The sequence below is a fragment of the Podarcis filfolensis genome, assembly GCF_964270895.1.
Source record: "Podarcis filfolensis genome assembly, chromosome: 3".
Classification (NCBI taxonomy): Eukaryota; Metazoa; Chordata; class Lepidosauria; order Squamata; family Lacertidae; genus Podarcis; species Podarcis filfolensis.
In genome coordinates, this window is record NC_139606.1 from 43634906 (window position 1) to 43662900 (window position 27995).

Here is a 27995-nt window from a genome sequence, read left to right on the forward strand (position 1 = left end):
GGTAATTTTAGAGGTGATTTAGCTAGGACCCCTCCTTGGGTGGTTAATTTTGGGCTCTACGTGAATAAAAAAAGGAAAGAACCTAAATGGTCTATAATCTTAGCACCTAGAGAGACATGGTCTTTCATCAGTTACAATTTGACCAAATGCTCACAATTAATTTTATGGGGTAATCCATATTTGAAGATAGGAGGCTGCCTTTTCTGTGGAAGGAATGGATTGATTATAGGCTCTATACACCTATCTGCTGAGAGGTTCAGGTGAAAAACATTTGTTGTTTCCTACATTGCTGTTTAAATATCATTGAGAAACAGTGTGGTATAATGGACTAGGACCGGGGAGAGCAGCACTGAAGCTCACTGGGTAACCTTGGGCCAGCTACTCACTCTCCGTTTAACCTACCTCACAGGGTTGTTGTGAGGATAAAATGGGAAGGAGGAAAGCTATCGATGCCACATTGAGCTCCTTGGAGGAAATGGGGTATACAAATGTAATAAATAAATAAATTGCCAGCGAGTGTTAAATGGCAATATCTTCACTTACAGCACCTGTTGCTGTGTATTTATCGACCATCTGCTTTGAACGGTTTGGCATCATCTAAACTGTTTGAGGGAATTATTTTATCTTTACAAAAAGCTAAATCCATGACTGCTGTTTATAAATACTTATTGGATCTTTGTAAAGCAGATGTTTGGGAACTTAGGGAGGTGTGGAGTAGGGAATTAGAATGCGCTATGCAATGAAAATTGTTTTAGAAGCTATATGGGACATTTCTTTCGATTTGAAATTGAAATTGATCCAGCAAAAAATTATGTTTTAGCTATACTGCACTTCACAATGTGTTTACAGGAAGACACTAAGACAGATAGATGCTGGAAATGTAATGCTGGAAATGTCTCATTGAAGCATACAATGTAGGCACGTCTAGTGATTTTTTGAGTCTGAAGTCGTTGTCTAGATCAATTTTGTATTGGTGTAATCCTTGATATTTGCAGATGTTCATGTAACAATAAACTACATTCCTTTAGTATGGGGATTAATGCCAGAAGAACAAAAATGGCTTTTGTGAGCCCTGGTGGTTGCTAAAAGACTTATTATTTGACCCAGGAAGGATAAACACTCAGCATCTGTTAACAGTGGTTTGAGGACCTCATCACCCTTGCTGCATTTGAACATATTTTCTATAAAAATCAATCTCATGTGGATGCGTATTCTGAGGGGTGTGAGGAGTGTTAGGGGAGAGGGGGACACCTCATGCTGTTTCTGGAGTAGTTTGTCCACCTTTGGTCTCCACCCTGCGCTCAGTTCGTTGGCATGTGGCAGTGGCTACACCCCAGGAAATGGCTTCAACTGGTTGTCTAAACCAGGTGAGGTTGGGCTGGCCAATTGGTCTCAAACCCTCAGTGAGTTAGAGACTTCTCCTGCATGTGAAGAAAGGCTTTGGAGGACTGAGCGGAAAAGACCAATAGTGGCTCCAATGGTCAAGAAGGTGGTTTCTGCACATGCTGTAGAGGGACGGGATGGGCAGATGGGACTCTTCAACCTGGGAAGGTAGTCCATCTAGGAAAAGAAAAGCTGACCCTTAACCTCCACGGCCTTGTGACTATACTCATTCGTGAGAAAGGCTTCAGGAGTAAATTGTGAGGAAAACGCCATAACCACTGCCTTGCAGAACATCTTCAGGAAAAGAAAAGGCTACACAAATCTGGATTGGAGTCTTCTTGGATGGTGTCTTGTACGCCTTCTTCCAGCATCTCCTGCAGCCAAGGTGGTGCCAGATGTGATGCTCTGCTTTCCATCAGTGAGGCTGGGGGAGGGGCTTCTCTTCTGGGCAGACCAGGACCTCAGGCTTGCTCCCCAGAGAGGTCACTTTGGTGCTGCTAACACAGCAAAAACAATGTGGGAGGCAGCAGCTATGAATTACTGGTCTCTACAGTCACAGTAGGTGCTGTGATTCTCCAGCAATTTGACTTCACCCACAGAGGTGCACTCCATTGTCTCTTGAGACAGACAGATGCAAACAGCAATAACCTATTTGGACATCTGGAGGACTTATATCTACATATATGATGAACTTCAGATGCATATACAGTGGTGCCTCGCAAGACAAATGCCTCGCAAGACGAAAAACGCGCAAGACGAAAGGGTTTTTCGGTTTTTGCATTGCTTCACAAGACGATTTCCCCTATGGGCTTGCTTCGCAAGACAAAAACGTCTTGCGAGTTTGTTCGCTTTTTTCTTAAAGCCGCTTGAAGAGGCGCAGTTGCGACGGACCATGCTTCGCAAGACGAAGAACATCGCAAGATGAAAAGACCCGCGGAACGAATTAATTTCGTCTTGTGAGGCACCACTGTACTGATGGTTACTGTATTCCTTAATGTAAGCTGACAGTGTGTTGATATTGGCTTTTTCTTCTTCACTTTTTTCTTTTTCCTTCTTCATTAAATTTGCTATTAAAAATTAATGTTCAGTAGTTTCTCTCTGTAACAACATGAACTGCAAACTTATGTTTGCATCTTAAGGTTGTGAGGGTATGATGCAGGACATAAGAAACTTTCAATATTTTTCTATGTGATTTACAAGAACCCCTCCTCATTAGAACTGTCGGTTGAACTGACCCAAGCAGGATGATTAAGGTCTGTGTGGAGATAAACTTTAACCAAAAGTATGCTTTATGGAGACCGAGAAGCAATAAGAGCTTTTGGGAATGGCGCAGCAATTAATTCGGAGTCGCCATCTTGCCAAAGGATTTATAGCCGGGAGAAAGAACGGATTTGTTTTCAGACTGCATTCCTAGTGAATCTCCTCAGAGGTTTTGAGAAAGGAGGCAGATTGGTGAAGATTAATGACGCTAAGACTGTTTTGATGTATGGAAGTGATGTTATAGTCTGGATATGACTACTGGATAAAAAAATATATATCCACGCAGGATTACAAACTGTTCTAACCAGCTTGCGGAGACTATCAGAGGTCACAAAGAGAAAGGAAAAATATATGAAAATAATGACAAGAGATGTGGAAAAATAATAAGAAAGGACTGGATAGTACTGTGAACATCATAAGGTTAGATTTGTGGACATTAAAACAGAAGTAAGAAGCAAGAAGTTGATTGGATCCCTTCGGAACTTGAAATATGGGTACCCGCAACAAAAATTTAAAATTCGGCTGTGTAATTTGGAATTTATGTAATTTGGTTTGATTTGATGTGATTGGTCGGTTAATAAAAAATTATTCTTATAAAAAAAAGAAACTTTCAATATTTGACAGAAGAATCCAGTTGTGCTTGTTTTATAAAGAGCAGAGAAAGGAATTCTAGTAATGAGCAAACCAGTTGACCAAAAAATAGGGGGTGCATCAATATGGTATAGATCACCCCAGCAATTTCCATGCACAATAAGAAAATTGGAATTTTATGTCCACTGAGTTCTGTTGGAGGTTATGAAACAAATGAGTTGCATGTCAGGTACTTTAGAAAGAAATCTGATGAAAAGCAAAGCCCTCAGCAAGAGCACACATCCGATTGTATCAGATTTCACAACACGATGCTTATGTTGCTGAATAGGTTCACATCTCAAACTAGAAAACATTGCTATCTTACAAATGCCACCAAGGTTGAAAAACACTCAAAACCAAACACCAGCATGGAATCTTCTTTCTGCCCAAGCTTGAATGCAGGTCCCCCCCAAGAGACAGGAAGGGTTACTGAGGGTTCATATATTTTTCTTAGCATAAGCAGATGAAGATAAGCCTAAGCATGTCAACAGTTTTAAGTTGCCATAGCCACACTGGTAATGGGTCTGGATAATAGTTTAATAAATAAGGGTGTGTTTGACTGCAATGAAACAGTTACTTTTTGCAAAGTAGTGCGACCAGAAAACATTGGGTAAAACAAAGCAATTTTGTGCAAAAGGGATTTCAAAAGCTCGTCCATAGTAGTACTTAATTCTCTACTACCATATATGTCCACTTGCCAAGTTGTCTTTAAAAACAGCAAGAGTGGAATTGATTTTTCTAGTTAGAACAGACTGTCTATAGCTCTGTATCTCTATAACAACACAACAGATAACTTACAATGGAATGCAGTAACTTTTAAGGCCACATTCTGCCCGCTCCATTTATGTGCAGTACGTTTATATTCTTATGTACATGTTTTATTTGTTTGTTCATCTATTTATTTTGCATACACAAACATCATTTTTTAGAGAAAAGATGTTAAAATACTCAAACTGTGTGAAAAAGAAGAAGTCACTTGAAGCACAATCAGTCACTGAGGGCCAAACATCTCCTACAGATGGATAATGTGCTGAAGTTTGTGTATGTGTATATATAGAGGCAAGGAGATGTTTAATGAATTCAGATCTGGCTGCCCTAGACTCCTTTGAGAGGAAGGATATAAATTTAATAAACTATAAAAATATATAGACAGACAGATTTAGGATACAAATGTAGTGAATAAATAAAGAAAAGTTGTCTTCTGTTTTCTAAAAAAGATATCAGCAGAATGCAGCCTTTTGGTACTATCCGGAACCATCAAATCAATTAGAGTTTTTCATTCGCTTTAGTGAAATGTGAAGTGCAGTCTTCAGCTGCTGGCTGAAGAAGAGAACTCTATTGCCTTGCTGTCCATTAATTGCCTGTAAAACTTGAGCTTAGAGGATGAGGAAGTGGTTTGACACATTGTCACTCATTTTTAGACAAAGCAACAGACATTGCTACATAGCGATAACTTTGAAAGTTCTGCTCTGCAGAATTTTCTGCTATTATTGTCACTTTTTATGGAAGGATAGTTTTGCACTTCTGGCCAAAGTAATATTACTATTATTTTTTGTTTGGTTTACGCAGTAGCTTTTTGCCAGAATGATCTGAAAGAATTGACTGACTGTATGTATTAGATCACTTCATGCAAGACTGTTATACAGTACAGCCATGCCAAAGTGGAAATGCAGAGCCCATCATGGTCAGCAAAACAATATTGAATGGCTTGTGCACAAGTGATAAATGACAAAGTTTCCCCATGTCTTCTAAAGTAATGTGTTGTATATTGATAGATTGTCTTCTAGATGCTTGAGAGAGATTCCTAAAGTACTTTCAAATAGCCCATACAAAGCAGGGTAAGAAAAATGGCAGAAAGGGCTAGGATGATCAAGGTGGCAAAGCTAGGAATGTTGGAGAATTCCAACAAAAAGAGAAAAAGGAGTGGAAATGTTCACTTATTCACCCCGTGTCCAAAATGGAAATCAATGCGGTGAACTGATACTCACCGCTGTTGCTGCTTTCAGTCTGCAAATGATGCATAATTGATTATGCTCCCCCCGTTTGCATTAAAAAGAATGGGGTAGAATGATGTAATGCCAATGTGGTGACACAGGACATTGGTCTGCAGGTCTCACTATTCCTCTAAGTCAAGCTATAATGTATCTCCCCCCCCCCCCCGTTCTCCTCAAATGCAAAAAATTAAGATGCCTTCTTGGGAGACAAGGGCTACCTGAACAATTTGCTTTGCCACCCCATTGCTCAGCAAAGGTCAGAGTCACTCCCTCAAAAGACAGAGGTGAGAGAGCCTTTAAAAAGCAGCGCTGCCCTCTCTCACCCCCAGGGATCCAGGCTGGACTTTCTAATCCCATTGGAAATCTGACCATCCACGCTGTCTACTTGTGCTAATTTTTGTAATTAGGACAGGAGTAGTTTGGTTTTGGAGTCACTGGGCTCTTTCTGTTTTTAGTATTTCTGTCGGACCCAATTGCCCTCCTCCTTAGATACTCTTATTAAAGTTTTGTAACTGGAGTAGTGGAGTTTGTATGTATTTGCCAGTCTTGGGAATTGAGAATCCCCGTAAGCCTGGAGCAGGGACTTCAAAAGTAGCTTGAATATGTGATGTTTGCTTTGATGGGAAATGGGCAGGGCTGTAAAACGAACCAAGTCACACATGGTTTAGTCGTGGAATTACAAAATGAGATCCTGGCATACTGAGCATGCCCAAGGAATTTGGTAAAGGTGACCAATCACACAACGCTCCCTTTGTTTGGTACTGGCCAATCCCACTACGCTCTTCATGACGCTCACGACATTCTCTGTTCTAGATGATAGTACACATGCTCACACTGTTTGTAACTTTGGACCAATCAGGGAAAACGGGATGAGGGAATCTCAGTATTTGGATTGGATAGGAATTGGATAGGAAATTTAAATGTAATGGAATTTGTGGAATGTGCTTTATTGATGTATAAAATGGTATGGAATGCGTTGGCACGAGGCCAGAGAATTTGGGAGAAATCCTTCCTGGTCCTTTCTGCACAGATAAGAAAATAAAATACTCAGGACTTCTTTTTCACTCATTGCCTCATGTGAGTTTTGGCTGTCTGTGAGACAGAGCAAGTTATTGCCTGCAACAATGGGAGCAATCAGCTATGCTGCCCCTCAACAAACAGAATAGCCATTTGATTGGTCCAAGTCAGACAAGTTACCTTGTAGTTTGCCAAACTGTTTCATTTTTTAGTGGCCTAGGGCCTGCCCTGAATTTGTCTCACTCATCATCTAACTAGTTTGTAAGGTGAGGTACCCAGGGATCACACAGTTAAATATGCTGACTGCGACTAGTGGACTTAAGGCATGTATTTCCCTACTCACAAAAATATAATATAATATAGAAATATATATTTATTTTATATATAATATAAAATAGAAATGTCATTTGGTTCTAATTAGAGGGTGTCCATTTAAAACATAAAGTTTTGAAGCCCTATGCAGGGCTAGGCAGAGTGAGGCGCCTGCCCCAGGCAACTGATTTGGGGTATCATTAAGTGATGGCAAATTCTTACCTATTTAATTTATTGTTGTTGCATTTTCATTTTTTACTGTTAGGGAGTGAGAAGGGCACATGTGGGATGTTCTGCCTCAAGTGCCAAAAGCTGATCAGCCTTGAGTCCTATAAGACTGGACAGGGGGTGGTGGAGAAGGGACTATTACTGCTCAGACTGTCCCTGGTTCTACATTTCCTAAGACTGCCACTAGCTGCAATATCCCCTCAATCCTCTGTTAGGTGAGAGATGAACTGGTTTCCAATTCCCACCCTACTTACACCTCCTGCTCTAGGCCTGTGTAGAGAGCAGTGTCAGGAATGTGAAGCTGCAGAGACCACCCATCTTTTTGCTTCTACAGCAGATCCTTTCTCTGGATCTTCATTTCTCTAGCCAAAAAGCAACAATTAGAACAGCATTTGATAAATTGTTTTGTGTGGGCTCAGACAACTGCTCCACAATTTCCTAGACTGAAGTCAGTGATTGCAGTATTTTGTTTATCATAGTTTCTCCAGGATCCTATCAGAGCAACTATATTAAGTCCAGGGGTGCCTAGAAACCAGGATCTGGTTTGACTTTTCAGAGAGACATGGTTCTGTCTAAAACACTTGTGAAGGATGCAGTGATTGATACCGTTTCAGAATATAGCAGCTTCTGAAATGACCAGATGCATGTGGCTGAGAAGCATGCAAGGAAATGGCTCCACAAACTCTACAAATCACAATTTTGTACAGGAAGGAAAATGTTATTATTCCTGAGGCTGCTATTCTTTGCTTTCAATTAAAACACTTTCTCCATTTTGTTTTCTGCCTGCTTCCTGCTACAGATATATATACATTTTATAACACTAAGCATATCCTTAGCATCAGCTTTGCATCTCATCATAAAAGTGGGGCACACAAACTTTATGAAAGTTGCAAATGAAAAAGTAGCACAATTCAAGATATCAAGACTGGAGAATTTTCCTCACTGCAGAGATCCTGAATGTAGGAGCTGTGATTTGCACACATTTAGTGCCCCTCCAAACTGATCTGTTTTCTTTAGGGTATATGCTGCAGCTTATCATTGACTCAATAACAGTGCCTTAAAGCTGGTTTTAAATTGGACTGTCCACACCTCATTCCACTTTATTAGTTGTTCTGGAATGCTTCTCCAGTGTGATAGCATTATTGTCTTCTGGAGAAGCATTCTTGCACTCTGGTGCAACAAAAGCAGGAGAAAACAACAACTGGAACATTTGCGTTTTTATAAGTTCTGGGATTTCAGCAGAATGTTATGGGACATGCACTGATTGGAAATGAAGCAGTATGCCCGCATCAAAGCTTTTGCAGGTTACAAAAGTGTTGAAAGCAGGAGCCACCGTGATATAATTGTTAGCACAATTAAAAGGTCACCTGGAAGGGTCTGTAGACAAGAAAGCTGGAAATGCTGTCCTCTCAATAGCAAACTTAAGCATGCTCAGAAAGGAAATACTAGAATATGGTTAGCACCACCAGTACACTTAATATTCAAGAAGTCAAACAGCTGTATTTTGAGTTCCCATTTTTCTGTCACCAATCAAGACGAAAATAAAATGAGTAGGTACTCTTCCATGTAATGCTATGCCAGATGGAACACCAGGTTTTCTCCCTTGAATTATGTTTCACAGAAACATCAGCAGCACTTCACAGAACAGCAGAGCCTCCTCTTTACAAAAAAACAACTCATCCCTGAATCTAGGGAGTCAGTGCAGTGTAGAACAGGTGCGAGGAACACCAGGCCTGGGGAACAAATGCTGTCCTCCAGACATCTCTATCTAGCTCTTGCGACTGTCTCCAGGCTATACCTCTCACAGACCCTGTTGCGATCCCTTTTTGAACCTAGAATAGATGGAGTGAACTGTAAAAGCCCCTCTTGATTTCCTGGAGGGAAGTGGGGGAGAGAAAAGTGTGTGTGTGTGTGTGTGTGTGTGTGTGTGCACGCGAAAGGCTCTGGCTTTGGGTAACTGGAATATGGCTTGCTGTGCAAAGGGAAAATGTTACATCCATTGTTCCACCTACCATTGGCAGGAAGCCGCCAAAAGGTTCTAAAAGGTTCCCCACCACTAGAACAAAGCATAGTAGAAATCAGACCAGTGGAGACTTGGGGCCTCCATCCATCCATCCATCCATCCATCCATCCATCCATCCATCTCCTTGAGAATTATCAGCTGTTTCCCCCTCAGCTGCCAGCTCAGAAGCAAGAAGTGGGGAGTATCAATATGGGATGTTGGTAATCCACTTTGGCAGACTCATGGGGTGCTACCCCACCATCAGCCGTGCTCTCTTCAAGAACTCCCTTCAGTCATTCACTCTTGGGTCCTCACTGCCCCTGCTGCCCACCCATCCACCCCATCCATTGGTTTGAAATGTCTGAAGCAGGGAACCTGATATATGTGTGGGAGATTAGCAGCCAAACCTAACAAATGAGAAGGGGTTAAGACCACAGAACTGCATTGTTGATAGGCAGATACTCAGACCATATAAATACAATTGGTAGAGAGGACTCTGTGTGATGTCATTTCTTCTTCTCTCCTGGAGAGAAAAGAGTATATAGCACTTCCTGTTTCTTTCTCTCCCCATCTCTTTTGACCAGTGTTGGATGCAGACATCCCTCTGCTTGCTCCAGCTTTAGGCTCATGCCTGAAGCTGGTTATATGGTAAATATAACTATTTTGCCTGCATAATTTTTACTGCTACTGTTGCTGTGAACCAATGCAAGATTATAAAGTAAGTAAATGTTATTTTTAAACTTACTTTACAAGTCGTTGCCTAGTTCTTTATGAAGCAGGGTAAGAAAGGGGAGCCCGCTTACTTCTTAGCTGGACTTGCTCAACAGGAACCTAATTTGCAGCCTAATTTTAATTTTACTGCCAAGGATGGGATTTTGAAATTTTCTTCAACCCACACACCTGGGAGCCTGGTGGGATAAATTGCAATTAATATACTCTCTCCAACCCATTGAAAGCCATCCCACAGTATGGACATATGTAGAACCCTGATGGTGGAGCATTCTGCACTGTGTAGGAAGCCTAGATGGCTCTCCATCTCAGCTCTTCCTGACCAATGTAGGGCTGGCAGGGAGAGGACCAGCAGACATGGTGGCACTCCCCCTTCATATGATTATAATCTCATGAGGGGAGAACATCTGAAGGGAGCTAAAGTAAAAAGATAAAGGTACCCCTGCCCGTACGGGCCAGTCTTGACAGACTCTAGGGTTGTGCGCTCATCTCACTCTAGAGGCCAGGAGCCAGTGCTGTCTGCAGACACTTCCGGGTCACGTGGCCAGCGTGACAAGCTGCATCTAGCGAGCCAGCACAGCACACACGGAAACGCCGTTTACCTTCCCGCTAGTAAGCGGTCCCTATTTATCTACTTGCACCCGGGGGTGCTTTCGAACTGCTAGGTTGGCAGGCGCTGGGACCGAACGACGGGAGCGCACCCCGCCGCGGGGATTCGAACCGCCGACCATGCGATCAGCAAGTCCTAGGCGCTGAGGTTTTACCCACAGCGCCACCCACGTCCCATTGAGCTAAAGTAGTCCTCCCATAAAATCAGTAACTGACCAGAGGGATAGAGCATTGCACTTGGACCAAGGAAACGCTCTAGTTGGCCTTGAGTCAGTCACAGTCTCCCAAGTCTAACCTTTGATATTATGATGGGTTGTGGTGAAGATAAAGTGTGTGGACGGTGAGAGGACAATGTCTGGCATCCTGAGATCCCTGAACAAAGGACAGCACAACAACATAATAACTAAATAAACCTACCCTTTAAAATGCATAAAGTGAAAGAGTGAGAAATAAAGGTTGCAGGAGGAGGAGGATGAAGATGAAGAAAACACAAACTATTACTCCAGTTTTGTGCATCTAAGATATACTGTCCAATGTTGCCTTTTGGGGAAACATACTGGGCACCATCCATCAGGAAGTTCTCCTGTGCTCACACACCCCTCACTGAAATAAATGGGAGTTGCACACAAGTTTGGAAGCATCCTGGTGGATTGTGTCCAGCGTGTTAATATGTAAGTAATAAAAGCAAAGCAGATGTTTATAGTCCTAGTAAAAGAAATGTTGTTTCCAAGTTCATTGTCTTTGGTTTTGATATATGCTTAGTTATATTACATTCTGGAAGCAGCTCATTTCCATATAAAGTGTAGATACTTTCATTTTTACTATGCACTGTGCAGGGAGAGAGACTTTGATTTGTGTGCCTGAGGGTGGATCAAAGAAATGCATAATTTCCTTTAAGTCCCCACTGTCATGCACCATCAGTAAATTCCTGTATAGCTTCACAACATGGATATTGAGTTAGAAGAACTGCAGTCCTCCCCACCCACTCCTCCCCTCAAAAAAAAAAAAATGTGAGAGAAAAATCAGTGTATAGACTGAGAGAAAACTTCATTAAGGAAGGTTATGGAATCAAAGAAAACATATAAAAAAGAGGCTAGTTCAAGCATTCCTGGAATTTTTACCCACTGTTGTAGCCTGGCAGGGCTTGCTATGTTCAATTGCGATTGTAAGTTACTATCAGAATTGGGAGAAATTGCATGAATCTTATATGTACTTCATCGCATGCACTTACTTCATGGTATCTACACACAGGGAAAAGCTACCACTGCTCATGGTTCCACGTACACATTTTGAAACAGGTGTGCATGTATCCTATGCAACAAGTACACAAAGGATTAATGCAATGTACTAGGCTCCTTTATTTTATGGTGGCAGCATAGGAGAGCTGTTGCAGTACAGATCCTGCTGATATCACCATGTTGATGGCAGAGCACTTTTCCCAATAGCAGATGGCGTGGTGGAGCAGCAGCACTCACCTGACCTCTGGTCAGTCACATTGCTGATGCTTACCAGGAGGTCAAGGTGGTGGCGAGGTCATCACACTGGAGACACAACAGCAGAGCCAACCCAGGGTTCTTGCTAGTGCAGGGATGTCCAACCAGTAGATCGTGATCTACCGGTAGATCCTGGCTGATTTGGTAGATTGCAAGATCCTTATCATATACAAAAAGTTATGGGGGGAAGCTAAAAAACTCTGTGCAATCCTCCCCCCAAAAAGCTCAACAACTCTGTGCAATCCACCCACCCCACCCACGCTCCTCCTCCTTCCAATGACAATGGGTAGATTACTGCCAGCTTTTTCATACTGGGAGTAGATCACAGTCTCTTGGGAGTTGGACATACCTGTGCTAGTGCATTTGGACTGCATCAACCTCACTGCTGTCTCCTCCTCTACCTCCCAGTTGGCAGCAGCACCAGGTCAAATGAGCCCCACCATGCCACCAACTACTGATATTCCCCTCCCATGATTGGAGCAATGACGGCATGAAATAAGGGAAGAACTACATTGTGGGCTCCTTGTATGTGGCCCAGAGCTTGGATAAGGGGGAAGGAGGTGACCTGTAGCAGCTTCTCTGGCACTTTCATAACAAAAGAGGAAGGAGGAAAGGGGGAACTACTTCCATGTAGGAAATCTGTCTTGCGTGAAAGAGTCCTCACTAGACATTCATTCAATTCAGCAGCAGTGATAGCAAAGATTAGTTATCTCTCCCTGCCACCTCTAGAAGCTGTGTTTTGAGGCTTGATTTGATTAATCACACTTTCTTGCCACAAAGACAAGCATATGAACTGAATGTGTACCATTTGTCTCCTAGCATGAAGTGCAGCAGAAATCATGTCTGTATATTATTCTCCTTCTGAAGATCTGAATTCATTGGGAACCTACAAAGAAGGGAAGTGCACACGCACAAGCACACACAACTCATCAGCTTACGCCTGTGTAAAACAAACTCACAATGATCACAGTTTTTGACTAGCAAAGTATATATTTTGCTTTGGATAGATATGAAGATCTATAGAATACTTCAGACCAAGGGCTGCTTCCTACTAATTTTATATTTTCCAAATCAGTCACTTGCATGACTAAGACAGATGTAACTTTAAACCTTAGGTAAAATAAACTATGGTTTAAATGTGAATGTGCAATGTGCTGTTCTACACTGCTGAAATTGCAGGCTACACCCAGGGCATTAGTGGCATACAGGTAATGGTGGTAAGATGCACTTATTTACACCCTTTCTATATGGGAGTGGTGCACAGCAGTGCTTAACAAAAGATGCAATGTGAGAAGCACTCCTACTACCCAGCCCTAAAAGCAGGGATAGAATTTGTACTTTTCCAAAATCCCCTGCAGGATAGGCTTGCCCAATCTGCAGCCTAAGGAGCCTGATTGAATTTTGGGTGATTGTCCACATACAGTTTGTTTTCCCTATGCAATTGTAGAAGTTCATAATTTCTTAAGTTATAGTTTAATACAGTAACCCTAGTTTACTCCCCACACAGTGTCATGCCTCTTTATTTCTGATCTCCCAATGCAATAGATGCAGCTTCCACTCCTTCAAATTTTCCATGTGGACACCAAGGTAGAAGCGGAGATCTCAAAGTTTCCTTACAGCCTCCTCATTGGCAAGGCTGACATATGAGATGTGTTACTTACACTAGCGAATGAGTGCATTTATACTTTTCTTGGGAATCCATCACATATAAAAATTTTAAGTGCCTTCTATGAAAAAGTTAAAATCTCCGGATTCCTTGACATTCTTTCCACAGATTTATTATTCTATTAATGACTCCCCCGTTCTTCAATGTCTCTCTCTTCCTGGCAGATAATAGTCTTTTGCAGTGTTCTTTTCTCTCAGCTCGACTTTTGTCTTGTTTGCAGCTTGTTACTTGGACTTTGGCAGAATGTAGATACAAGAGGTTTCCCATAATCAGCTCAATAATTCCACTTCAAACCCAGTAATACTCCTGCTGCTGACAACTCATTATCCAGAAACCAGGGTAGGCTTAGCTTCTGCCTATTAGCTGTTCTGTGAACATGTCTTCCTTTCTTTCCTCCCACTCTCATCCTCCCTCCGTTTTATACCCAAAGTCCTTGTGCCAAATTTTCTCCTTGTTTGTGAAATCAATAGGTTGCACAGTTGTAGCTGAGGGCAAATTTCCTTCCCCCTTACCATTCATGCCCAAGGTTATGCAACAGAGTGGCACGGACACCCATGAAGGGCCCTCAAATTACCTTTCTTGTGATGGCAGCAATGAAAAGAGAGTTTGCTTCTACGGAGACTGCCTCTCTCTTCCAGTCGTTCGTCCATAAATGGATAGAGCTGACACCCAGATGGAGCACCCCTTGCTGGCAGCACTTTTGCCTCCCCTTGGAGGCAAGTCAAGCAATATCTTTTCCCTCTCCCTGCATTTGAGAAAACACTGGCATAAAAAAAGGAATGGACTTGCCAGAGGAGAGGTTAGAGGTGGAGTCACAGAGCATATTAGATCTGGAAACCAGACCCCTAGCTTAGCCACAATTCAAGCCACAATTCATATTTAAAGGTGGACCTACCTAATTTTCACCTTCTGGCACAATATAGGAGCTGAAACATAGCAATTCTTTGAAAATTGTACTTTTCTGAATTTTTGCAAAGCAGTTCTCCAGTCAAGTGAGGTGTACGAAAATGCATATACTGGAGTAAAGTGCCCATAAAAATGCATATACAGTGAAAATAGTATGCAAAACTGAATTATTTTAGGGGAAATTGCTTTGCAAAAAAATTGCATATATTGGGCCAAATGCCATACAAAACATGTGCATGAGGAAAAACCTGCACTGCAAACATGCAAACATGCCCTCTGTTCTCTGTTGGTGTTGCTAATAGTAGACCCATTTAGGGCAGGTGCTTATTTTTTTCTACTTTCTGTGGGCATTTTTATTGGCTGTGTTAAAGTATCAGGATGCTTGAATCTCACGTCAATGGTTCAATTTGTGATAAATGCTTCATTGCCAGAATATGCTTATTTAGAAGTGCACAGATAACAAGGGGTAAAGTTAAGGCTCAGTTTCCTGTGTAATACCCTCAGTACACATTTCTATGATTTTCATGGACTTTTCACTTTTTATTTGTTGAGAGCAAAAAAGGAAGGTACTATATTTTCAAGGAAATGGGAAATGCAAACATTCTGCTCCTATGAAGTTTGATGTTGAGTTTGGGTTTTTAAAAAATAGAACAGAAGTCTAGTAGAGTTATCATTGGCCAAGGTACACCCACTCACATTTTCTATCTTCCTTTGGCCCCTGGTAAAGCAAGGTTTGCAGGATTTCAAAGCACTGCAAGAAACCCCCAAACAAGAAACCATAAACAGAACTGGGTGTGGGATGTGGAGTGAGTACATACCTATGTCCAGCAGTCAAACTACTATCCTGTGTTGTCTCTGAAAAATGATTGTCTGTACCTTAATAAGTTGTTTTTAATGGGTTGTTGTTGTAACTACCATATGTGAGTCAGCCCACCAGTCCATCTAACCGGTCTACTCTATGATTCTACTAGTTCTCAAAGCACAGTCCTTTCTGAGCACTGCTACATGAGAACTTTTAAACTGGGGATGTGAGGCATTGAGTTTGGGGCCTGAACTCTGCCAGCCACATGAGCTACAGACCCTCCCTATATCTACTAGTAGGCTGGTTTGGAGCATGCCTGTGTGAGTCTGCTGCCATCCATATTTGGTAACATAATTAAAATATAGCTCTCAAAGTTATTCTTCCAGTGTCTAGCATCTACAATATAGAGTTCTGAGCAGTGTACATATTTTTCAGATAAAGAAATAATTAAATGACATTAGAATATGATGCAAAAGCCAGACCTTTTGCACACCCAGAAAATCAGTTCTTGTTGCAGAACGCATTCATGCTGATAACAAACACGTTTCAATGAATTTCTTTTAATGCCGAAAAATAAGTAGAGATACTTTTCTTCACTCTGACTCAATAGAACTCCTGAAGGATGTCAGCCATCAAACCATGTAATTAATCAACCATTCTGCTCTTTCTTTCTGTCTCTCTCTCAAAAGCCCCATATCAAGATGTCCACTTAAACTACAGCTATATTGTGCTATTATCTAAGTTAAGATTATTTTCATATTTCTTAGTAAATCATCTGGGCTAATGCAACAATGGAAACCTATTAAGCATATGGACTGTAATTCTACATAGTAATTTGCACATAAATTCAGTTCATTTCAGTAGGACCTATGGGCTCATAACTGTACGCAGGATTGTAGCCATGGGTTCTTACTGAACCCCAATAAAGCAGATGGATCAACTGTAATAAAAAAAAGACTTTATCACAGCCTGTCTTCTAAGGGAAGTGTGCTTTAATGTTTTTGCTAGTTAAAATAGAAAAAAAAACCTCAAGAAAATTCTATTATTATTATTTTTAAAAATATGCATATTTTGCTTTTTCCAAAGTATCTGCTCAGAATAATCACAATAGAATACCAATAGATTAAAACTCATAACAGTTACAGAACAGCAGCAGCAACAGCAAAACAGCAAAATAAACAATGATGAGAGCAGCACATACTAATCATATAATGGGTCTTTGGCTAGTGCCCAAATGCTAATAATGAAGGTGACAAGTGGACCTCTTTGGGGAGGGTGTTCTAACTGTCATACAGAAAATGCTTGTCTGATCACTACATTTCTCCTCCCCAAAGTATAGGCATGGCTATATGGCATACTTGGGCAGGGCATCCGGTCCAAATCCAGTTTAAAGATTAAGAACCATATGAAGGGAGAGCCAGGGTTGGAGGTTTGTGCTTCTATTTAAATTACAGCATTTATTTCTAAATTCACCTATTTCTCTATATTTCTAAATTAGCACATTTTATGCAAATCTATATCCTCTTCTTTTTGAGGAGTGATGCATTTCCTATTTTTTTTTGTAAGTGGCCACCCTGCCCAAGTGGAATGCTGAGTCAGAAAAGTGTCAACGAGGATCTGAGTTAATGATCTCCTCATATACATAGAGCCCAGACCATTAGGGCAAGTATACTGCTCAGTGCTCAGGACTGCAGCACCTTAAGGAACCCACCTGCAGGGTACCCTCTGATTTTTCTCCTGCAAGGCAAAAAGCAATATCAAGGGAAGGAATTGCAGGAGACAAGCAAGATGGATCGTTTGACATAGCATTTGAAGTGCTGGTATATGCGTGTCTGGTCAATTCAGTCAGGAAAATGGACTATCAGCCTATGCAAGCCCACTTTTCAGAATTTCGTCTTTCGTTCTCCCTGAGAACTGCACGAGGCTAAAGAAAGCAGAGGTGATAGAGGAGTGAGGCTGGTTGAGGGGGCAGGACAAGGAACAGTCTCAGCAGATGGAAGAACAAGCCTGAAAAGCTTGGAACTGTTGAAATTCTAGGCTGACCCCCAAGGGGTGTGTAAGGGATGGGGATTTAACTAAGAAGCTGCAAGCAGTAATGAGGATGAATTAAAGGAACTGTCGAAAAGGAAATGAAACGTAACAAACAGAAGTTCCACATAGTTTCAGGGGGCTGTAAAAGTCAGAAATAGGGGGAATGGTTGCTGGACTGCAAGACTGCAGAGAAATACCTCAGGGTAATCACTCATGGGAATGATAAAAGTAAAGATGAGTATTTAATGAAATGGCATGATTAAAAAGGCAAATGCACTTTGGGGCTGCATGAAGGAGTGAAAAGGCAAACTATGCAACAGTCAGCCCTGTGTTTCTTAAGAGGAAATGAAGGGAGGGAGTTTCATCAGAGGCACTCAAGTGCTGGCATTTACTTCCTCACTTTGCCCCCACGCAAGCCTGAACACCTTCAGATAAACAGCAAGGCTGATCCATTTACCCAGGCTGCGCCAGAGGAAAGTTGCTGAGTAGGAAGGGATTTGACTTGGATGGGGGTGGTGTTTTGTCACATTAATGACATGTTTATACTTTTCAGTCATGGTTAAGGTACCTTGAGGATAATATGAAAATGGAGAGAAACCACAATCACTTCTGAGGCATCGCTCATGAGGATAGAAGGAGGCAGAAACTTTCTGCAAATTGATTCTCCCACAGCCTTAAATTTATAGGCCAACCTTCATCTGAGGATCACGGGGTGGTTTACAGTATAAAAACACAAAAATATAACATATCAACAAACAAAACAATACCCAGATGCCCAGATGTTTCTGCCAGATGCCTAAAGATATGTAATGAAGGCATCAGGAGAGCCTCCCTGGGGAAAACATTCCACCAAAGGGGAGCCACCACGTTGAGGTGCCACTCTCCAGACCCCTTGTGGAGGGCCTGAGATGATGATTGCATGGTCTGAGCTGGTTCATGTGAAAAGGCGGTTCTTGAGGTATTGTGGTCCTGAGACATTTAAGGCTTTATACGTCAAAAGCTATAATTTCAAGATTGATTGAAAACAACTCAATGTCGCAATAGTACATGCTGGTACATGCACCAAAGGACAGGGCTTGTTTTCGAAAAGGTTGTGCGGGGAGCAATGTAGGTGCAGCACAACCTCAGTATAATGGTGAATCCTTCTGACTGTATTTTCACACATGATCACTGAAGTTGTCCCTTGAGGGCATATGAGACTGCTCCCATGGATCAGATATTGTGGATCACTGTCTCTTTTCTTGTCAGGCAATTTCCCAGGAGGTGATAAGCCAATCATGCCTCTCTGGTATCGTTTCTTGAACTGAATGTGTGGGCTCGCTCTTGAGGATCCATAATAGCTCTATCGATTCTGATTGCAAAGATGATACAACATGAGGTTTAAATGCAAGGTGTTAAAGCCCCAATTTTACTGCAGTATATACTGTAGAAAGATAAAGGGATGAAAGAAGCTGAAGTGAAAGGAGGAGTTCTTCAGAGAAAATGAGAGCTGAAGTCAATAGATTGTGAGGAGAGATTATAGGAAATAAGGCTGGTATTTCCAAAGGGCCTAAATGCTGAAATCCCACTGAACCACCTCCTTTACTTCCTTTTGTGTGGGCTATGTAGAAACCTAAGATATTATATATACTCATTGAAAAGAATAGGGACAAGACACATAAGTTTCCCACACAGCTGCTAAGTACAATCTAAAATATGAACCTCAGCTTACTAACCAACTCCAATTTGCTTAACTATTTGAATTCTGATGTTGAGGTGGACCTTTGACTGCTCAAATTGTGACTACAGATTTAGATAGCATAAATCTATATTCCTTTATTTTCTGTGTTGCTCTGCCTTGAATTGTTTTTGAAATAAATATACAATAATGGTTTAAATAAGAATTACCAGTTGCCTTGTGTTATTTCTAAGTCCGTCTTATGCTTTATTTTAAGCATTAAAATACTACCAGCCTGTTTGCTATTAGCAGGGCCAGCCCATACATGAGACAGGATGAGGCAGCTGCCTCGGGCAGCAGAATCCAAGGGACACCTCCTTGGGCTTGCCCCATGCCCACCACCAGAGAAGTGAGGACAAGTGATTGCAGTGGCTTCTGTCAAGAATTTGCAAGAGCCCCGCAAAATCACATGGAGGCTTCTGGAGGCCTGACGCAACCTTCCCAAAACACTGGTTTGGTGGGGGCTTTGAAATGTGTGTAGATTGGGCAGAATCATGCCACCCTCTACTAGCAACCACTTCTGGTTGTCCATGCAACACAGTAACAGTTTGATAAACTACAAATGCATATATTTCAAAAGCTTTTTCTAACGAGTTGTAGTGGGTTACTGCTCAACAGTGCAATCCCATGCATGTCACTAGAGCATAACAAGTGCCTGAGATGCTTGTGGGGAAGCCTGCAAGCAAGATCTGAGCACAGCAGCATTCTCCCCTCCTGCAATTCCCAGCAACTGGTCTTCAGAAGCATACAGCCTCAGACATTGGTGATCCACTTAGAATGGGTGGAGCAATGGATGTCACCCCTACCCTTGTACTGTATGCAGACCCTCCAAGTGTCCCTATTTTCCAGGGACAGTCCCAGATTTACAAAAGCCATGCCAGTTTCTGATTTGATATCCCGCTTTCCCTTTGGACATTCCTATTTTCATCAGAGAAATGTTGGAGGGTATGGAGTTACGTGACCCCAGAGCCAAGGAGATACAACCTTTAGAAAACATCTGAAGGCAGCCCTGTATAGTTTTTTTAATGTTTAATGTTTTGTTATGTTTTTATATCAGTTGGAAGCTGCCCAGAGAGGCTGGGGCAACCTAGTCAGAAGGGTGGGGTATAAATAAAGTTCTTCTTGCTGTTGTTATTGTTGAATAGGACGGCCCCATTTTCACTGGAGAAATGTTGAAGGGTATGTTGTAGAGTTTCTATGTACACTTCTATTTCTCCAGCCAGAGAAAGAAGATGTGTCATCACAGTTCAATACATTTGAGCCAGGCAAAATTACCTGAGGACATGGAGCAGGGGCAATGAGGGGTTTGGCCTGGGAGGAGTCATGACCTGGAGACAGTCCTAAGAACCTGAAACAGAGAGGTCTGTAGGGCTACATTCAACTCAGAGTCTGAGACTCTTCACCCCTGCTGTATAGGATGGCAATCCAAGAAATGCAAGCTCAAAGTTCCCTTGGGCATGCAAAATTATTCACGTAGGTAGAGCTAATTTAAAGGAGAGGACTTGGTCCTACTCCTTTGCCCATATCTGTCTGCACAGGAGTAAACTCCTAGGGGCAGAGGGGTCTTCACCCCCCCCCAAGTTGATGGGCATTGCCATTCAAATGGTGTGCATGTCAATATTTTATTCAAATGTGAGAGAGTTTAGGATCCTGCCTGTGCAAAAAAATAGGGCAATAGTACAAGTCATTCTGAATAACTCCTGCAGAGGTATTGAGTGCTGATCATTTTATCTTGTATAAGCAGATATCCAAGAGGATCAGAAATGGCTTGCTTTTAATGTGACAGAACAAATACTAATAAAACATTTTATAACGATAGTTCAATCTAAAGAGCCATTATTATTATTTAATGGAATGGCCTACAAGGAAGCATGATTGACCTAGGAGTAACATGTTGAAATAAAAATTGCTTGAGCTGTCTAAATGATGATAGATTTAAAAAACATCCCGGACCTATTAAAAATATATCAGAAAATGTATCAGAAAATGATGTGAGGCTGCCTACTGTTCCCTTTGCTCACGTCAGTGGCAGAATTCCCTTGCCTTTCTTTTCATAGATTCGACCTAGGTGACTCACCGTACAATCTTTCCAGCTTAATAAATGTTTCATTGGCAGCTTCCTCTCTCACTGATGGAGCAAGACGTTTTGTATAGTGTAACAATCATAGCTGTGTCCAAAGGTGCATAATATTAGTGATTAATTTGCTATGGCATTGTTGATATTTTGATGAGGTATATACCTATCTTTCCCCCCATATAGCTCAGGGGAAACCCAGGTTTCCCCCTTGCAGCAACAGAAGCTGTGCGCAAAACTAATGTCAAAAACAATGGAGCTTTAAATAAGGAGAGGGAGATGGCTGTAGTTTAAAAAGTAAAAACAACAACAGCGAGGGGCTGAACCTCCACTTTCTCTACTCACCAATCTCCACCACTGTCCCCAGATTAACCCTCTAGAGCTTTCCCCCCCACTTTCTCCATTCAACTCGTTTTTCACCTTTCCAGCCCCATTTCTGATGCCATTTCTCTCTTCTGTTCTGCAGTCCCGCTTCACACCCATTTTCACCTTTGCCTCCCCTTCCTTCTGTGCAACCCTCCCTTGTGAACAAACCACCCCATGGTAACCTCCTGCATATTCTTCCGTCCACGCACTGCACCAACTAAGCACCCTTTTCACCTTCCACACAGTTACAAAGCCACTCCCTCCTATTCTGCAGACCCTTTGATGCCCCCTTTTCATCATCACCCGATTTCCATGTCTCCCTCCTTTTTACAACCCCCTTTGCACTCCCATTTTACCTTCACCTCATTCTCCCCCCTCCTTACTTTTCTCAATTCTCCTTTCTACACAGATCACCTCTATTTCCATGCCTTCTCCTTTCTCCTATTTTGCAGCTCTTTTTGTGCACACACTTCATGATGGTATATGTTACTGTAAAGAAAGCTTGTCAGTTTGTTTCGTTAGGGAAGGTTAAATTCATTTGATGGATGTTGTATATATGTAGGTGTTTACTTGTTAATAAAATGCCTGCTCTAAATTACTACGTTGAATCTAGAACTTCATGTTGAAGAAAATGCATGGCACTATGAGCGAAATATATTGCCTGAAGGTACAGTGGTGCCTCTGGTTACAAACCTAATGCATTCCGGAGGTCTGTTCTTAACCTGAAACTGTTCTTAATCTGAGGTACCACTTTAGCTAATGAGGCCTCCCGCTGCTGCTGCACCACCGGCATGCGATTTCTGTTCTCATCCTTAGGTAAAGTTCTTAACCTGAGGTACTACTTCCGGGTTAGTGGAGTCTGTAACCTGAGCTGTTTGTAACCCGAGGTACCACTGTACTGAGGAATCCTGAAGGACTGCACATCCTTTATTTCTTTCAGCTGGAAGAGGGAAAAGTATGAATCCAGCAAGAAGGTAAAGACATTGAAAGGGGGGGAAAGAGCTGTTTTAAACAATGGGAGAAGTTTGAGTAAAGTAGGGGTGGAGTAAAATTTAGAAGAAAATGGCAGTTTTGAACAACAGCAGAGAATCATAGAATCATAGAATCATAGAGTTGGAAGAGACCACAAGGGTCATCGAGTCCAACCCCCTGCCAAGCAGGAAACACCATCAGAGCACTCCTGACATATGGTTGTCAAGCCTCTGCTTAAAGACCTCCAAAGCCACTCCCGAATTTAGGAGGGGGGGGTGTTGCGGGCTCATGACCCCGCCCACACCAGGGATTCCCTTTTATTATTCGTCTCCTGCAGCCTCAGCCAATCGGCTGGCAGCAGGGGCGGGCCGACCTAGGGGCACTTAAGGTCAGGGCAGCCCTTGGCTCGCCCCTTTTCCTCCTTCGCAGCAGCTGTGTTTTCCCACCCACCCGCCCTTTAGGTTTAGCATTCAGACTTTGCTATGGGCTTTGGCTGGTCGCCGCAAGGGGCCTGGTAGGAGTTTTTCCATTTGGCTAATTGGCTGGAATTTTGAAGCCACTTGGTTTTTTCGCCTACCTCGTAGCAAACGTCACAACTTCTTGGTCTTGGCGGTTAGGCATTGGCCGGGGTATTGTTATGCAAATGAGATCGGGGGGGAGGAACGCCATCACCTCCCCCACTTCTTGAAGGGTAGTTCGTTAAAGGACTCCGAGGGGCGTCGCCTCGTCCGAAACCTACGGAGGCTAGGGCCTAAAGCGCGCTCCCGAGCGGTAACCCCTCGGGGAGCGCCTAGGGATGTGCATCTCGGGGGCTCCCCCTGCTGGTGTTTAACCCTTCCCGGTTAGAACCGGATAGTCTGTTAGGGCCAATGCCTAAGCCAATACCGCTCTTTCCTGTAATCAATAAAGTTGTGGCCATTTTTCGCCCATTAACCTAAATTCTGGTGTCCTGTGTCTTTATTTACTCCATCTGTGGGAGGGGGAGGGAATAGCCACGCAAAGAAGGAGACTCCACCACACTCCTTGGCAGCAAATTCCACTGTCGAACAGCTCTTACTGTCAGGAAGTTCTTCCTAATGTTTAGGTGGAATCTTCTTTCTTGTAGTTTGGATCCATTGCTCCGTGTCCGTGGTTTGAGTAAAGCAAGGATGGAAGAACCCTGAGAGAAAAATGGTGGCTGGAGACTACTGTTCTATAGAACTGACTCATAAGATGTACTGGAAGGCATGCAGCACAATGTTTACTCATAGTAGGTCCCACTGTTTTCAGTGGGGCTTGCTCCCTAGTAACACAAAAACAGGCTGATTAGTAGAAAAAGAAAGACATGTGGGTCAAAATATATACTCAGCACTACTCAGTGCCACTTCTGTCTCTCTTCCAAATTTCTCATCAGAACCCACATTTCTTCACCTTATGCCCATGCTTAATCCCTTCTCCAACCAAAACAAACAATAAGTCTAGGAATTAAGACCCCAACAACATGATGAATAAATATCATGTACAAGATTGCCTTACACTTCATTCACTGCTATTCCCCCCTTTATTCTCTCTGTTCTCTTCACATTGTCAGCTGTTTGACTGGATGGAATTGGAGACCCATCTTTCATTCTTCCTTTTTTGGTTTAAGTTGTAAAAATGTTTACATCAATGTCTCTGTAATAAAAACTACAGCAGCTATCCAGTTTCCTTAACATTTTGCCTCAGTGAGTGACAGTTACCCTGAAAAATCAATAAATATATTTCTGCTTGTTCTCCCACCTGTCTTCTCCGTTTACTCTTGCCTTGAAGTCCCCAAGTGAAGAAAATGGAATGTGAATCGTCTTACCTCATGAACAATTTCCATATTGTTAACTGCCTGGCCTAGCTTTTGATGTAATGAAACTTGATTACCGAACACAGCTGCAGTAAAACTGGATACCACTGAGCCCAATGTCCATTTTGATGGTTCAATAAATCACTTGGTCCACAGTGGCTGCAAGTCTGTGAAATCCTGCCTGCTAATGGAGAGGAAAACTCTCCATAGCTGAAGCTGATATAACCCTGACACTTTCTGCTTTTAAATGCTCAGAGCCCTACACACACACACACACACCCCATCTCTTCTTGAGATGCTCTGGGAATATTTGCAGCAAGCACCCTTGTCGGTAAAAGAAATATGATTAATTATTCATTGGGCACCTTAGGAGTAACTGACACGTTAAAGACAGCTGTAAAGGAAAGGCATTCACCACAAAGGGGGAGGCGTTGTTAAGTTTAGACATCATAAGACAGATAATCACAGCAAGAAAAAGAAAAAGAAATAGTGCTAACAGTTATTGGACAGGAGAGCAAGGGTTAGAAAGATAGCTACTCCTTTGTTTTAATATGTTTACATCTCTGTCACGTCACGACGTATTACTGAGAGCAAAGCTTTGGCAGAATTCCAATGCCAATTAGGTACGTGTATTTGCGACATATACAGATCCTACTTATTACTACATTGTGCATAAAAATGGGAAAGAATACTACTGTTCAGGGAATAAGACTGTTGCAGTGCACCATATAGTCACACTCAGTGTATATACCAAGCACCGGAGTGGCATGTGTTTCACGCCCAGAGGGCTTACAGTGTAAAGCAACTGAACAGAAAAAATGGTGGCAGGAATTGTGAAGACATATGGGAGTTTTTTGGAGGGGGGGATAAGTGGCAGTAGTAGGAACTTTTAAAAGATGAGACAGCAGTGATTCAGAAAGGTAAGAGTTTTTGATTCACAGCAAGGGAATTTGACATTTCTGTAGAATGACTTGTGTCCCTAGACAGTGTGGGCGCACTTGGTGAAGCCAGTCTGGTGCTGTCACTGGTATACCTGGACAGCTCCTATCTCCCTGCTACCTCATCCCTCCCTCTCCCAGTAAGAGGCAGTGTCCTGGCTTCTTCCCACTGAGTGACCACCACCTCTTTCAAGTTCCTATCACCTTTCTGGAGCCACTCTTCTCAAGAAGTACTGTATCTGCCCACCCTCCCGTTGTTTCTCAAACTTCCTTATGGATTTTCCTTCCTTTCAGTCCACCTTCTTTCCTTCTTTTTTCATTCACAATAAAAAAAATGGGGGGGGGAGTAAGTCTACAAAGAGAAAGTGGAAAGAAAAACAAAAGCCTTTAGCACTTGGTAGTCTGGAGAAGCTTTAAACAAAGAGCAAAAATGCTGAGGCTGCAACTTGGACAAGACATCCCAATTATAGAGATCTGTAAAGTAGCAGAAGTGAAAAGAAAAGTATATAATGCAATGTGGCAGCAGAAAAGATTTTATTATCTTGCCTATGGAAGGAAAAGCACAGCAAAAATATGAGTGCTAGTCAGGATAGTCTCTTTTTTGGAAGGAAGGAGAACTTCGGGTGTGATGGTTCTTTTGAGAATATATATCTGAACAGAGTCATGTGGGGGGGGAAGGTTAGCAGATCTATATATTTTTTCAGACTTGCACAGACCCTTTGGATATTACCCAGATACATGTGCTGGGTTGATGTCATCCCCTCTTCAATTTATAGCAAGTGAGCTTGTGCTGAGTTCATTTCTATACAACATCTAACACCTAGCTTCTTAGTTTCCAATGCTTCCAAAGGCAACTTGCAAAAAAGTCCTTTAACAACATATCAAAAAAAGTATCACCAAAAGCTTTTTAAAAATGCAAACAGCTAATTTGCCCCAAACACCTCTTAAATATCCAGGCTTTCACTGCTTGCCAGTAGGTGAACATGGCTTGAACCAGGTGGGCCTCCCTCAAGAGGGTGTTCCATAATCATGGTGCCATGACTGAAAAGGTCCTGCCTTGGACGCCAACCTGCCTCACCTCTGAGGGTGGGGAAAGCACAAAGCAGAGTCTAAGATGTTGTCCAGAGCACACAAGTAGACACACGTGAGACAAGGTGGTCCTTCAGATAATTTAGGCCTTTAAAGGTTATTAACACCACTTTGTTGATTACATTTTTATTCCACCTTTCCCCCAGGGAGCTCAAGGTGGCATATATAGTTCTCCTCTTGCCAATTTTATCTTCACAACATCCCTGTGAAATAGGTTAGGCTGAAGGACTGGCCCAAGATCACCCACTGAGCTTTCTGGGGACCTGAACCCTGGTCTCCCAGGTCTTAGTCAAACCCTCTAACCACGACACCACACTGGCTCCTTTGAAATGGGCCTGGAAACAAATTTGTAACCAGCATGGAGAAAGTAATGAGCTTCAATGCTCCATACAGTGAGCCCCAGTTAGACATTTAGGGCCATTTGATGTTTCTAAGCACTTTTCCACTTCAGTCTCATATGGAGAGCATTACAGTAGTCTAATCTGCAAGTTGCATTTGCCCGAATGGCTGCAGTCATGTCTTGCTTCTTCAGGAAAGGGCACAGCAGCCTAAGCTGGTCACGCATCAGTAATATAGCACTGAGGTCCAGGAACACTCCCAAGTTGTGAGTCTGACAGGGAGGGAGGGGAGTGCAATTCCATCCAGACCAAGCTGCATACCTACCTAGGTAGGTGAAGTGGCGAAATGAAGTTTTCTGGATCACAGAACAAAAGTGATATTGGGCAGGGTAGCTTGCCTGCAAGAGATCCACACACTGAAGTGCACAAAATGTCATATTTGGTCAAGATGCTTCCATAAGGTCTGGGCAGGTGTGATCATACAACAGTGGCAGATCTTTTCCTAATGGATGCATCTTGCTTCCTTTCAATGCCTCCCCTTTTTGGCTCTTTCTATCTATGAATGCCATTTAATGGCATACGAAAGAATGTCTTTTATCATTATGCACACAGCATATCTGCTAACAAAAAAAAATTCCTTGTTTATCTGGAAATTGAAGGAAATTGCACTAGGCAAATGTGGATTTAATTGCTGTTTCTGGCAAAGAGAAGTTGAACCACGCTGCCTTTTGCCTCACAGATACAATTTTCCATTGAGTAATGTTAAGGTGTGGTATTAAATGCTTACAAGGAGTGGGAGCAAATTTTAATGCTTGAACAGTTGGGAGCTGGAGTTAGTTTACAGACTGTAATTCATCAAAAGCTCTGACAGCATATTATCAAAGAGGGAGGACTTTTGTATTTTACAAGAACTTTTTAAAAATACAAGTGACCCAGGTACATTGTTTGATCAAATAATGACAGTTTAATTTACATTAATTTCAAAGCATGAGTTCAGAACAAAACAAATACTCTGAAGCATTAAAGACATCCTTGTATAAAGTGTTTTCTTTAGAGCCATTTATAAATGGGCCTGTCAAACAAGATGCCCCTTACTGAAAGAATTTCATGTCAGGTTGTGATTGAAGAGAAAATATTCCACAAATCATGTATTCCACTTCCACGATGCACACTTGCACCAGAGTCAGAAACTGGTTATCATTTGACATATACAATGACAACCATGGCTTGGTTCACACATCAGCCTCTAAAAGGAGGCACTACATGAACAAAAGCCTCCGGGCATCTGTAATGGATACTGGTCCTGACAGCTACTACAGGTACCCAGGAAATTCTTTTTTTCAGCCCTCTCCTTGCCTCCACTCCGTTCACCATGACCCTGCTCATCATGTTGGAATAGAGTTGGCCTCTGACTTCCCTGGTAGTGCCTCATTTTTTCTTGAATATAGGAAGAAGGGAAGCAATCACCCTGAGATGGTTTGCAACCTTATTCACCAAGCCTGGGGGGGTGGGGGGAACAGGGAAGGAAAAGTGCCAGAACATGCTTCCCAATGAGAATGAATGAATGAATGAATGAATGAATGAATGAATAACACACTCCCATTTAGAATGGGGAGAAGTAGAGTA